Genomic DNA, 12552 nt, shown 5'->3' with positions numbered 1-12552 from the left:
TCGGTGCTAGCCAGCACTCTCCCATTTTCAGTGGTTTCTGTCATCATACTAGCTAAATGACTACAATGTCATCATTGCTAGCTAAGGTAACCCATTATTTCAACCTATATTACCACCAAGGGATATAAAAATAAACATTTTAAAAAGGGAAAATAAATTGGAAAATATCTGGCTGGATCTCTGAGTACAGCGGAGTCATTAATGCCAGCCATGTTAAACTAACATCTAAATCAGCGGCATCTTTATTGGACAAATTCTTCTTCAGTTTGTATTCACATAGACCCAGATAAATTACATGGAAATGAAGAGATTTATTGTGGAATTGTGTCACAGAAAGTGAGAAAAAGAATACACTCCTTTGTTTAAATTCCTCATAGTTTCAAGTGTGCAAATAAGTTCAGAAGTACCCTTTTTAGGTATATGAACTGAATGGAAAAAATGACACAGAAAGATGAAGGTTTCTTAGGACTCCTATGTAGCCACCAAAACCATAAACAGAATACTACTCGATTATAACTCTGAGAGTAGCACCCTTGGGAGAAGAAACCAAGCTCCAGCACAGCAAAAGGGAAAGTCAGAGTCATCTAGTTGCAATTCTCAATAATAGATTTTCTTTGTATTTATTTTCACTTGGAAACAAGTTGTACTTTTTAGTTTATAGCATGTAAAGTGCATCATAAACTCAGTAGCCTGTGAGTCAGGATTTCCTCTGGTTCTATATAGCAATACACATGATGAACTGGGAGCTACTCACTAGAAGTGAAGCTTTGTATACTCTTATTTTCAAAGTGACACTTTTTATCTGTATGCTATACAGTAACAGCATTCACTGATTTTTAATGATATGTTTATGAGGCAGAAGACTAACTGAATGCCACACCTGGTATAACAATATTAAGGGTGCAAAAATGGCATAGGAGAGGTGGAATGGAAGTCGTTGCTGGAAGAGATAAACTTATTTCATTGTGGCAAGATACGAGAGGGAGAACTTCGGAACTTGTCTTGGTTTTCCAGGTCTGAATTAGCTTACTGTGAGTTGAACCAAGTACAACACTGAGCCATGGGATTAAACCATAAGACTTTGATATTTACAACCTCTATTTATCACCAATTTTCTTTCTGCCCCTCCAGAGAAGCATGGAGAATAACATAACCATTTCTGAACGAATTCTGCCCATGCAGCTTAAATTTCTGTCCCACCAGAGCAGAGTAGTTCCATCCTTCCTGACTCGGAGAACAGTGCAAAGCTCTCAGTAAGCTCAGGAGCATGCACAGGTTGGTTGTTCATCCAGTGGCCATGGCCATAATATTATGGATACATGGTCCTTCAGAAGACCAAGAAGCCAGTAGGGACTGTTCATTATTTGCTATCAGCCTCTGCTAGTTGCTGTGGGCCAGGCCCTCCTCCATCTCAGCACTGCACTGTAGACCAGAAAGCCACAACAGAAGTCCTGCACAGCAGTGCTCTGATCAGCTGATGGCTTTTCCCCGAAGCAACAGCAGTCACAATATTTATTATGATGAACATGAAGAATAGAAAACAAAACACTCCAGTTCCAGAGAATGTAGCTAAGGGAGTAAACTTCCAGTCGAGATGGGGAAATTTTCCTGAATTCATCTTCCAAAACATCCTGTCTAAGAAACAATACAGTCACAATACAAACCTCTACCCAGTCCCTAACGAACAGACATGTGACCCTATCAATTCTGTTTCGAGGGACATAAGCTATTTGAAACAGTATAAAGACTTTGAAGGACTGCTAAATTGTTTGTTCTTTGTTTTTCTGTTTTTTAAAGAAATAGTTTAAATTCAGCTTAGAAAAAGATACACTATGTATTTCTTGAGGCTTCTTACAAGTTTTCATTTTTATTCATTCAGGGCCTGGCAGGGATGTTAACCAATTCCCACAGTACTGCCAGCAGTCTCAGGGATGCAGCATCATTAGCAAATACCGCAGCATCCAAGGTGTCTGCCATATTTGAAACAGGGCTTTGGTTGTAGACATTTATTTATAGAGCACGTTCATTCCAAACTCCCAAAACACAGACTACAAATGCTGTTCTGGTACTGACAGGAATCCCTTTGCAGGTCCCTGGGTTGTTAAACCTCTGCCAAGGCAGCAGCAGCTCTTAACGCAGCAGCTTTGTGCTACAGTATGAGACAAGTGGGGAATAATAATGTTTCTAACTAAATTACATATGAATGTCAGTTAGGCAAAATAGAATTACCCAAATGAAATTTGGACAGATCCCTTGTGTTAACACTCCAGCTCTTGGCCAAAGCACCAAGGCACTTCTGAAGGCTGAGAGTGGGCAAGGATTCCATTTTACAGCTTATCCAAAAGCCCATAATTTTTGCATTAACTAATGGATTATATAATAATTACCTTTTTAGAGATGTATTGCAGCTCTGCATAATATGAGGTTTTTTATTGTTAATGGTATCCACTTTTAAAATAGACTGCCAGTCACTGTTGCTTTGGCATTTTAATTTTGTTTTTCACAAGTCTGAGCAGCTTTAGTCCATTTAAATTCTTGCAAGCATTATTTATTTCCTTCATCTCTCTCAATAACAAGAATTTCTGGAAAAGTCGGTCATCATGACAATAAAATCAAGGAAGATGTGTCAGGAAATTTTTTTCAGAGAGGACATCTTAGATGGAAATACAGATTTTACACTGTGGTCTGCAAATGCCCACTGCATTTCAATGACAATGAGTGTGACCTGCTCACAGTAGATTTTGGCAAGTCACTCCTTTTTCTTTTTTTATTAGACTAGTACAGGTGAAAAAAAAATAATGTGAACAGCAGAATTTATTATGTTCTGTTGGAGCGCCAGGAGGGGGTGGAGGGGGGGAAAGAATAATTATAAAGCCTCAATACAAGACTGACACCATCTGGCTACTACAGAATTTGCAGGTTTGACAAGGTTTGTATGAAATTCCACTTTTATCACTGGAGAAATAGAGCATTTCAGGCCCTGGTTCCAGTTTGGCGTATTGATGAGCAGCTGGAGATGCAGCCGGCAGCACCTGGAGGAGCTAAAGTCTCCTTAGTACTGCTGCTCCCAGGGCAGGAGATCTTATTTTATTACAACAGCAAATATTGAACTGAAATATTACCAACTAGAAGTCATCACATAGAATAATCCATTTCTTGCAAATATCAGTTTGAATTTTTATGTCTGCATGGTGAACTACTACTATTTGTATTATCTTTGCAGGAACCTGAAAACAAGTACTGTTGGTGGCAAGAATGCTCTTTGAAGAAACCCCAACGTTTCTCCAAGTAAATCGATATAGTCTTAAACTAATGCACTTGAACAGTGTTCTGAAGTCAGTGAAGTTGCTTGCTTTCCTAAACCAGAGTGTCTGGATTCTGAACAACACTTTGAAATAGAAGTTTAACCAAATATTTACTAATATTTGCCTGAAGCACGTACTGAATTTGGATTTACAACTTAAGAAATTAACTCCCTCAGTCATGAAAGAAAAATAAGACAACAACCAAACAGAATTGCAACTGAATGCTGGATGACAGCAAATCATTTCTCACTTCTCTAACTGCTTTCTCCCAGATTCTTATGAGTTACTTATTTGCATTTATTTGGAGATAGGTTGCTCCTTCTTTGCACTTTTGTCCCAGTGAGTCAGAATGAGTCAGAACACAAGGACAAGAGAGGAACATGAAGCTTCTTTGCATAGGGTTTGAAGTGGATGAGAGTTATACGCCACCTACTCCTTTGTGGACACCTTACTGAGACATCACAGAGATGCTGCTCTCCCTGTCTGGATCAGCATGGAAGTGAATTTAATCCTCACCAAATGATAAGGTGAGTATTTGCATTTTGGGGGAAGATGTAAAATTATGTAATAAACAATAAAGCATATGATCTGAAGTAACCATCATTACAATTACACAGAGTTGCACTTTAAAGATATTACAAGCAGATGGAGAAATAGGGTTTTCAAAAATACAAAGTTTCCTTAATAAGAACTCCATCTGGGATTCAAAGTTTGCAGCTTTTTCTAGTTTCCATAGAGAACTATTTGCATATCTTAAAAAAATTCAGATTATTACCGTACTTCCACAGAATTTACATGAGCGTCCAAACTCTTTCCAGAAAACAAATTTTCATTTCTCACATTGTGTATGAATTTCACATTCGTGTGCTTCAACTTAAAGAGATGCATTTTTTTTCCCCCTCCTTGTAATTCTGGAAACTGAGTGCAAATGGAACGTAATAAAGAATTACAAAATCCCAAACATGCTTTCCTCCCTAACAAGTGGACTTGTGGGAGCCTAACTGATTCCCAAACACATCTTGGAAAACTGCCATTGCCAGAACTACAAACTGGAGCTATGTGAAGATCTGCTTCTATGGTTTGTTTGCCAAAAATGATCAAATAATAAAGTTTAAAGAACATTTTGACCCAAAATGAACCTTTATTATTTCTTTGGAAAATCAGCGGTGTAAAAAAATGTGAGGAACAAAAACCAAAGAAAAAGCTTTTTTTTTAGACGTTATGGATTTTTTAACATTTAACCTAATGCAAATATTTGCATTTATTAACATGCTAAAATAAGACAACTAGTTTAAATAAGGCTACCATATAAAACAAAAGAGCTTCTAGCAGTGTTTGTTGTTATGTGGCCCACCCGTAAGGAACTTGGCACTTCTGCTCATAGCCCCCTTACTGCTGTAGCTCTGCTGTAGCTCTGGGAGATGGAGTCAGTGCTGCTGCTGGGAGTTGTTTCCAAGGAGCACACAGCACTCCAGCACCACTCTTATCATGCTGGAGACAGCCAGATCTTCTGCGTGAGGGAAGCACTGCATTCTGCACAGTGCTTTCTTACTGCATTTATGTGCAGGTTTCTAGTTTGTATCATAATGATAATAATTTATTAAAAATGCACACAAGCGTTTCCATGAGTTCACACTCTGTTCTTATCACAGATGGACCCAAAATGTAAAATCTGGATCCTGAATTAAATGTTCTTTTGTTTTGATATGTTGGATGTAAGGTCTTGCCTTCACAAGAGAAAGGGAGGAGAAAAAATATTTAGTTAACAAGGTAAAAGCCTAGCAAAGGCAAAGGAACTCATCATTGTAATTTGGCTTCCTTGAGGTCTTCAGTTTAATTTATTTGAAACCTATAAATTGCCCTGTCTTCAGTGGAATAGTATTGTGCATTAATAGCTCTGAGTTAATGGCATGTTCCACTTATCATGTGGTTTAGCTGCCAGCACACAGCACACTGTCAAAGGTAGGACAACAGGGTGACTGATATCACTTGGACCTCCTATGGCAGGGGGAGAAGGAAGGAGTTCTGTAGAAGATTCTGTATTTGGCCCTTTGGCATGCCTGAAGGGAAATCACTTCTTTTTGTCTATGCTGATTTGCAGCCAGGGCCAGTAGTAAGAACATTTTTTTCACACTATTATTTTTGGCTGGTCTGAGTATTATGACATAAGTAAGGGAAAATGAAGACCAGACAAAATGTAGCATTAATGAGATGATAATGAAGAAAACACTTTAATTTCAACATGCTCTTAACAGTTTTTCTGAGCCCAGAAATGCTTGGAACAAGAACATGTTTTGCAATTCTGCCAGAGCACATAACGCTGCCCAGGACCAGGGCTGAAAAGGACTTAAAAGGACTGTTCTAACCAAACATCCTTACAATTATGTCCTTCCACTGAAGGCTTAACAGTTGTAACCTTTGAGAAATGAGCATGTTTTAAAATGGAGCTGGAAGTAGAAGAAATGATCATGATGCCATTATGCAGAAAAAGAACTCTTGTTTAAGGAACGTCACAGAAAACTTCACTGAGAGGAGTCTGGGAGAACTCAAAACAAGTAGATAAATAGACAGGAAGACAGAAAGACAAATAGAAATGGCATCTCTGTAGATATTCCAATGTACCTGCTAGATCCAGCTGTTCTACTTTTGTTGAGCTTCAGTCACGAGTTACTTCTGTCACATTCTGGCGCAATGAAAGGGTTAAATATATATGCAGTGAATGGTTAAAATTCACTGGATCACAAACATTGCAACTAAAGCCATAATTTTTTGATTGCAGCATCATCTTTGCAATAGTACTTTGTAGCACAAAAAGTATCTATTTTCATTTCATAAGCATTTTTTATTTGTCATGCATTTTACATGTCTTTTGAAGTCCAGAAAACCATTCAGCACAGCATGGTGTATCTCCAGACAATTTTTCCCTTCAAATTTCTTTAGAAGATTTTCATCATAAAATTTCTGCTGTTCAGTGATTTATGCTTTTTTTCTTTACTGAATAGATACATAGTAATATACCTCAGCATACGCTTTCAGTATAGTGTTTAAAACCAAACACAAACACACAACCTATTAAATTCCTCCAAAGCTTACCGTATTAGATCATTTACGTTATGATTAATTGACTCCTCTCATCCAAATGTCTTTGAAGCTGAAAGAGGCAGCCCAAGTCCAGAAGCCATCTGAAGGAAGCCAAAGCCTACAGAAGACTGACAGAAAATTTCAAATTTTAAGACTTTGAACCTAAACTGCTGACAAGGACTGCAGTAAAAAATCCTAAATACCAGCTAATGGCTTTTCTAAGTAAACATCCAAGATATTTTTTTTATCACGCAATGAGCCTTTTTATATATTTAATCTTACTTTACTGTAAAGTAAGTCTGTCAGTAGAAGTGTAATCTTCCCCATGCCAAGAAAAAAAAAAGAAAAAAGAAAAAAATATATATCTGGAAAAAAACTCAGAAGAAATGCACACTAGCTAACATCTTTTTAAAATTACACAATCAACTGAATATTGGCCATTTGACATTGAGCATTGTCAAGACTGACTTCATATGAGCACACCTATGTTTTTTTTATCTTCAAGTCATGACTAAGTATAGAAGAAGCACCATACTTATGCTTCCATAATTAATGTAGTGACAGCTTTTCCATTTTAAATATCTGTTTTCAGGGATTTATAACTTGTCTCTGGAAGCCTGTTCCAGGCACAAAATTTTTGAAGTGCAAAGATCAAAGATCACATTAAGCTTTGTGTTTAGAAGAAAACTGTCCATTTTCATGTCGACATAGCAAGCCAGAAGTTGTTTTTTTTTTTTCTTTAAAAAAAAAAAAAAAAAAAGAAAAAAAAAGTCTATTGTGGCTTCACTGGAAGAAGTGATAGAATTTATATTTTTAATAGTAAGCATTTATACGAGTAAAGCATTAAGCTGCTTTGGGGGCTGCATTCAATGTCAGAAGTTAAGTGGTCTCGGTTCCTTTCAAGACAAGATCACCCCCCAAGAGTTTCAGAAATAATATTTTTCATTTACATTTTGAATTAAAATTGATTTCAGAAAAGCTATGATTTTGGGCCTTATTATTATCTCCATCAAGGGAAAGTCTGTGTAATAGGGATAAATAAAACAAAGGTTTATTTAAATGTTGAAAAGAATAAAAGACAGTAAATCAAGACTGAGATTCAAAAGGATTAAACTGATCTGAAACCTGTTAGCTAAATCTTGTTAAACAAAGCAACCCATGTAAATCACTCTTCTGTGTTTGCAGCTACATTCAGGTCCGTCATTTGCAAAGCTGGATCTGAAATACAAGGATACCTGCAAAAACTAAACCAGATAGGGATTAAATCCAGAGCAGCAAACTATCAAAAAGGAATCTACCTGATTTGGTACCACTGCATCTATGTAATTTATTCACCAGTACTTTTGTAAGCGTTTTCTTCTATCATTTTTGAAGAAGTGCATTAGCCTTAATTTTATAAATTATATGCAAAATAAATACATAATAAATTGTTAAACCTGACAAAATTTTTCTTTTCAATGTTTGTTTCATTTCTGAGATGGATTTTTTTTTTTTCATTTTGTCTGTAATTATGTGAAGGTTTTTTTTCCTAAGCTATTTGACTTAATTCACCACTTTTCAAGACATGTCACATCTCAGATCATAGGATCATAGAATCATTGAATGGCTTGGGTTGGAAGGGACCTCAAGGATCAGAAAACTCCAACCCCCCGCTGCAGGCAGGACCACAAACCTCCATATCTAACGCTAGACTAGGCTGCCCAGGGCCCTATCCAACCTGGCCTTGAACACCTCCACAGACAAAGCAAAGATACGTGATAGAATTAATGTGTATGAATCTATAATATTGCTTCCACTGTAGGGCCACCTAAGGAAAGCATCTGTTTAGCATTCAGCTAGTGTTAAAATCTTATTCAGTTAAGTATCAGTCTTAGTGTGTAGATGCACACCATACTCAACAGGGGCTGGGTGAGCCTTTCATCAGTGGCTTGGTGTGATCCAATTCACCATGACAATTTTATCTTCTCAGTGTTAAGTCAGAAAACATGTCAGTTGAGCAGTGCCCATGGGATGCACAGTCTGCCATACCAACCACACAAGAACAGCCTGACAATGGATGCACTCCATGCACAAAAGAGGATCTCTGCCAAGAAGTGGCTTCAGGTTGCAGAAGGATGATAGCTAGGAAGCCATATTCATTTATAACAAATGATATTTTACAAATCAAATTTTAAAATGCATGAAATGTTAATGTTTCGGCAAAAAAGATTCTTGGGGGAAAAAAAAAAAAAGAAAAGACATTTTATTCCAGCAAATTCTTTATTTCTATTTGGTCAACTCTTGTATGAAATATATGAAAATTCTTCATCCCAGCTGTACATTATAAGCATAGGATCTACTTTCCAGCTGCACAAAATCCTAACTCTACAATACCACTCTCCTACAAAGGATGCACGCATCTTTGGGAATCAGAAGTAGTGAGTGGAAAAAAACTAAACCATTCTCTCAAAACAATAACAGTACTGGTTACTGAATATAAAGAATTTTTAATTTCAGTAATTCTATAGAAAAGTCTAGATCTGTACATTACAGATCATTACACTCTTCCATATACTTTCCTCAAAGCATATTTAATTTTAGAACTCTGACATAAGTGTTTGAATGTCCTAAGTTGAATTAGACTGTTCACCATGAGAAGATTTCCACTGCCTCCTTCCTTCCCTCAAAAGTTGCTGCTTCTGTAGACAGGCAGTAGGATAATTGTCACAACCTGCAGTCTGGTGCTTCACCGTTAGACAAGGAAGGAGATGGGAAAGCCCAGCTGGATGTAATACCACCTTCAAACACTGAATCCAAGCCTGAGCTCAGCCTGAGATAATCTCCAAAGTATTTAGGCAGAAATATTCTCAACCTCTGTCATATATTTTGCTTACAACAAAGCAGATCAAAATCTCACCCATGTGCAAGACCCTTTATGATGATACTGCATAAATGGACTCTGTTGCTAGTTTTGCTACTATTTTCTACACTTTCTGTGCATATAATAGTGACTTCAAATGCCAATTCAAATATAAATAGAAGACCCTTTTGTCCCAAGAATCAGGGAATTCTCACAGAACCCCACCAAAGACAACAGAAGAAAATCCACCACAGATTTTATTTGGTCTTCCTATTGTCCCTGCCATCTAAAATATGTCTACTCTTCTTTAGAATAGGGCACTAAATCATTTTTAGAAGAAAGTGGCCATAACTGGGTGCTGGCTGGCTATGGAACCTTCTCCAGTTTTACATTCCTTCCTGTAACTACTTTAGCCCTGTCTTCCTTCAGTTGCTTGGCTTTTAGAATGTGATATTCTGGAAATTAGGATCTATAATGTGTCAAATGGGAGGTAACATTTCAGGGTATTTCTCTGTTTTTTCTCATTTCCCATGGAAACTTTTCTTCCACTAATACCCATTAAAAATCCTGCTGTAACTAAACACTAGGATCAGACATCCCAAAACCAAGAGGCCTGATATCACTCTCCAGTGTAGCAGAGAGTATCCATGTAATGCCATGAGGTGCCCTACTTACGACTCAGCTGTACAGCTACAGCACTCAAGGTAACATGATAATCACCATCTAATAAATTACTGGTCTACCATGCTTGAATCAGGGACACAGATACTTGCCAGTTTGCTCACAGCTACGTACTAATGTTTTCTTCACTTTGCCTTCCTATGCAGGTTTCTTGAAGAAAGCTCTGATGAGATGTGGACTTACAGAAAGCCACTAGGAAGACTGTCACATTGGTGAGAAGCCTGGGTATCCAACCTGTTGATGTGGGAGCAACAAGCTAGCTTTGCTTTACTATTACAGGAAACATGTTTACAGTTGTGGAAGTGAAGAGGACACACTGTTATATTTTTGTTGAGTTGCATATCCCAGTGCAACTGCTAATTTCTACTGTCTCGGTAGAAAGACAAAAAGTGAAACACAGTTCCCATAAAAATCATCTAGATTACCTCTATGTCCAAAGACAGACTATGTGCAGAGATAATGCTAACTTAACCAAAACATTTTGAACTGATTCAGTTAAAATCAACATAATTCTTCATAATTCTTTGTGCTTCTTATGAAATAAAAGTATTCAATTGGATGTGTATTAATTTTAGGCACTGGGACAGATTGATGAGTTCTTACAAATGGGAGCAAGTCCCAGTTGATATAAATCAATTTACAAGTTGATTGAAAATCTTTCTATTTTCACACTGGAACTGAGAATGACAGATGTTGCCTTTTTTCTTATATAGCTGTATTGACTGAAACGGCTACAGTCACATAGCCCTGGTTACTGTAGATAAATCAAACAGCTTCTACGTTCCCACAGTGCCAAGGAGAAGTACTATGGTGAGGACTTTGCTAAAAATTTTCCTACAAATTACTGCACAACTTTCTCACAAATCAAGAATCTGTTTTCCTTATAAAGTGAGAATATTATTTATGCATCGTGTCAGGGGTTGTCTCAAATACTTCAAAATGCTAAAACAGGGAGACGAGGAAAACGTATCGAAAATAAATATGGTTGACTCCTTTCTGGCATTTCAACTGTTATTACAATTATACTTTGGAATGTGTGTCTCATAGTTGTCACCATACTGAACACCAAAATGAAGATGTTCTCCTGTCCCAGAAAGTTTCAGTATGATTTTAGATTTTAGACCAGTGAAAACACACAATAAAAATAAAGAGGATAAAATTCTAGAGGAACATGTCATACAGACAGACTCCAAATTCAGCTAACAACAACAAGAACAAAAACAACAAAAAATCAAAGATTAGAACAATGTAAGATGTTGGAGTTTTTAACTCATCTGTAGGATGAAATCTGGTAACTGTTCATAGTTATGGGATCAGAAATTTGGCTTAAAATGGGAGAAAGCCTTGGAAAAGACTGCCCAGGGAAGTGGTGGCATCACAGACCTTGGAAGTGTTCAAGAAAAGCATAGATGTGGCACTTAAGGACATGGTGTAGCAGGCATGGTGGTGATGGGTTGATGGTGGGACTAATTGATCTTAGAGGCCTTTTCCAGCTTTGGTGACACTACAATTCTATGAAAAAAGGGAGTTATCATGACCCTCTTAAAGTATCTACCACTGATACACTCATCTGCTTACCCTCCCTTGATTTTGCAAGGTTTTAGCTATTGTCTCTATCCCTGCCTAGACCTGAAAGCTATCATCTCCCTCATGTCGTGTGCTGCTGGCTCAGACAAGGACAGCAGACCTTCACTTCTTGTGGTGACTGCCCATCCTCCTATGTCCTCAGGTGTTCTGACACACCTATTCAGGAGCTGACCAGACTGAAAGTGCTCCAGCAAGCATTCATCTTATCAAGAGACACAGATCATCAGAAGCACAGAAATTTCCTGGGTAATTCCAGGAAATTCATGTACTCATCAGTGTTTTGTTTCCCCACCCTTTCCAAAGATTTCAGTCATATTTCAACATGTAAATACAAATAAATATTTACATAGAAATATAAATTCCTCTTAGCTTCAGAAACTCTTGTGTTTGCCTTAAGTGAGAAAAGTCCTTCCCAAAGGGCCTCTGTACCAAAGTTCTGTATATGTATTTATGTATACATGTGCATGTATACAGTCGTATGCGTACATGCACAGTACTGACCACAGCCTTGGCTTCAAAGCTGCTGTAATACCACTGTTAGATGCTGTAGAACAGTGTTCTCTATCAGAAAACATTTATTAACAGAGACATACACAAAACTACACCACTAGGAACAAAGAATGCTGGTCATGCTCTTGTCTAGAAAGGCTTCAGTGATGGTGATACATGATTGTATAGTACAGTGTTAGCAAATGCAGTCTAAAACATGTAAAAGAAGATATGCTTTCAGCCAGCACAAAATTAAACCACTTTTGTTGCTCATGTTGTTTTGTGGGTGTTTTTATTTGTTGTTGGTTTTTGCTTTGACTCAGATTACAATGGTTCCTATATGCTGTCATAGGATCAAAATTATTTAAACAAATTTATGAAACAATAATCCATAAAAAGTAATTACTAAAACAATATGTTCACCTCTAGATGCCTCTGTCTGACTGGTAGAACATACTGACATTTATTACTGAATATATATCTTGTTCCTACACTTTTCCTCAGACATTTCTGTGACACTGCTGGGATGAAGGAATGCTGTTAAGGTGAAATGAAGACCTTAGATCATTA

At 37.3% G+C, this 12552-nt stretch overlaps 1 long non-coding RNA gene across 2 annotated transcripts; it reads left to right on the top strand.

The window, feature by feature from the left end:
• The first annotated feature begins 3220 nt into the window (after window positions 1-3220).
• LOC107308255 (uncharacterized) lies at window positions 3221-12255 on the top strand. Of its 2 annotated transcripts, none has more exons than XR_001552720.3 (3): window positions 3221-3832; window positions 10053-10118; window positions 11534-12255. It is a non-coding gene; the product is annotated as an uncharacterized LOC107308255 (long non-coding RNA). The 2 variants fall into 2 exon arrangements; XR_014934404.1 differs by lacking the exon at window positions 11534-12255 and adding an exon at window positions 10620-10716 and having other exon boundaries at window positions 3652-3832.
• The last annotated feature ends 297 nt before the right edge of the window (window positions 12256-12552 follow it).

Source organism: Coturnix japonica, chromosome 1 (assembly GCF_054131305.1).
Source record: "Coturnix japonica strain WE chromosome 1, WE-NBRP24, whole genome shotgun sequence".
NCBI classification, from domain to species: domain Eukaryota; kingdom Metazoa; phylum Chordata; class Aves; order Galliformes; family Phasianidae; genus Coturnix; species Coturnix japonica.
The sequence above is the reverse complement of the archived record's forward strand: the minus strand, read 5'-3'. Positions and strand labels throughout refer to the sequence as shown.